Below are 2,307 nucleotides of genomic sequence, written 5' to 3' on the forward strand. Positions count from 1 at the left end.
TATTATTATTATTATTATTATTATTACTATTATTATTATCATTTAAAGGTCACAATACATGTATCAAAGTGCTACTAATGGTTCCATATGTTGAGAGAACACAAACATATTCTTCACGCGCAAACCACATAACGAACTAAAACAATTGAATAAATAGAAGAAATACGATGAAGCTGAGATGGCAGCATACAGAAAACTCAGACGCAATAGATTGGTTTAAGAATAAGGCTAAATCTGCCCAGTTTGATATCATAGACTTTTATCCATCTATATCTAGATTGTTGCTTGATAAAGCTAGTGAATTTGCTAATTCATATGTTGAAATTGACCCTATAGATCTAGATTTTATCAGCCATGCGGGAAAAACACTTTTGTTTACTAAAGGATTAGAATAGGTAAAAAGAAGTCGCATAATGATGAACTATTTGATGTATCTATGGGGTCATATGACAGATGTCTGTGATCTTGTGGCTGATTTATATTAAACACAGTGAGATATAGACACACAGGTTTTGACACCATGACGACAGCTTAGGTATTTCCCATGGGTGTAATGGTCATACCCTTGATAGATTTAGGAAGGAACTAATTTCAACCTTAAATCAATTAGGACTTAAAATCACAGTAACTACTAATTTCTGTATAGTTGATTATTTAGATGTTTCCCTAGATTTAAACTCCTCGTATAAGCTTTTCCATAAGCTTAATGAAAAACTCACATATATACATAAACAGTCCTGTCACCCTCCTGTAGTGTTTAAAAATCTGATAGCTAATATTAGTAACGGAGTGTCTAACCTCTTTTCTTCCAAAGAAATTTTCGACAAAGCTGCCCCTATTATAAAAAGGCCCTAGATAAATTGATATATAATCCCTCTATTAATCAAATATTAATAATAGATCTAGTGGCATCAAAGATAAAGTAGTACCTAACCACTCTAGTATTAATCAGGATAATAAGAAACTAAAAAAAAAAGGTCAAAGAAAATTATTCGGTTCGCCCCTCCCTTTTCCCTTAATATAAAAACTAATATTGGTAAAAGATTCCTGTCACTCCTAGACAAACACTTTGCAGCTACCCACAGATACAGGAAAATATTCACTAGGCGTTCTGTGAAAATATCATAAAGCTACTGCCCAAATATGAAGAATATCATTACACGTGGTCAATACCAAGAACCTGAATCCACCTGCAACTGTCGCGACTCATGATCCTGTCCACTTGACTAACGATGTAAGATTAAATCTATCATATATGAGGCAGAGGTTACTGCAACCGTATTTTGGATTATGTGAAGGAGAATTTAAAAATCGTTATGCCAATCACATAGCCTCCTTCCGACATAGGGACAAAAGTAAAGCTAGTTAGCTACGTATGGACTGCATTTTCTTTTTAGGATAAGGAGTAAACAGTATAGACAGTAAAATGCCATTGTTCTCTAGGTCTGATAAGATAGTCCATACACCAGAACCAAAAAAAAAGCAAATAAAATCAGTGACAGTTAAAATCTGCTTCGATAGTACTGCATTACCTTTGGATATTCTTGTTGCTTATTTTGATTTTAAGTACTTCAGCCGGTGAGAGTAAATATTTTTTAATGTGTACTGTATATAGTTATGAGCTACTAATAGTTCCATACACTGGAAATATTTCCTAAGCAGGTTTTAATAACACACATTGTGTCTCCGAGCAATCTGCTGGTTCTGCGCACATGGCCAGTACAGGTTACGAATCAGGGACTGTAGAACAAGAGAAATCATGACAAAAAAAAAAAGACAGAAAGAAAACGAGAGGAAGTTTGATACGACGAAATTCCAAACTGATTCTGTCGGCTAAGTTTATTCACCTGACATTGGTTGACTGGAGCTATAGTGGCAGACCCTTACAAAGATACCGCGCAATGGGACTGAACCTGAAGCCACATATTTGCAAAGTGAACTTGTAAATGCACAGCCAAGCCTGCGATATGCAGATTTACCTTATACTAATGGCTTCAGATTCTGTCATATAAGGCCAGCAAGTCCTAGGGAATGGGTAAGTCGATTACATCGATCCTAGTACTTGGCTGGTACTTATTTTATCGACCTCCGAAAGGATGAAAGGCAAAGTCGACATCGGTGGAATTTGAACTCAGAACCTAAAAACAGACGAAATACCGCTAAGCATTTTATCCGACGTGCTAACGATTCTGATTGATGGCTTTCTTATCATCTACCTCATAATAATATCTAGAATATCTGTAAACCAATAATGAAACTGCATCACTATTTCATACCAAACTATTTTTCCTTTTTTTTTTTTTTTTT

General features: G+C 35.0%; 1 protein-coding gene across 1 annotated transcript in view; it reads left to right on the forward strand.

Moving 5' to 3' along the window:
• The window catches only part of LOC106869315 (solute carrier family 22 member 6-A), a 29,889-nt gene that overhangs the window by 10,838 nt on the left and 16,744 nt on the right, over positions 1 to 2,307 (forward strand). The gene's annotated exons all lie outside the window — the stretch shown is intronic.

This window comes from Octopus bimaculoides, chromosome 11 (assembly GCF_001194135.2).
Source record: "Octopus bimaculoides isolate UCB-OBI-ISO-001 chromosome 11, ASM119413v2, whole genome shotgun sequence".
Classification (NCBI taxonomy): Eukaryota; Metazoa; Mollusca; class Cephalopoda; order Octopoda; family Octopodidae; genus Octopus; species Octopus bimaculoides.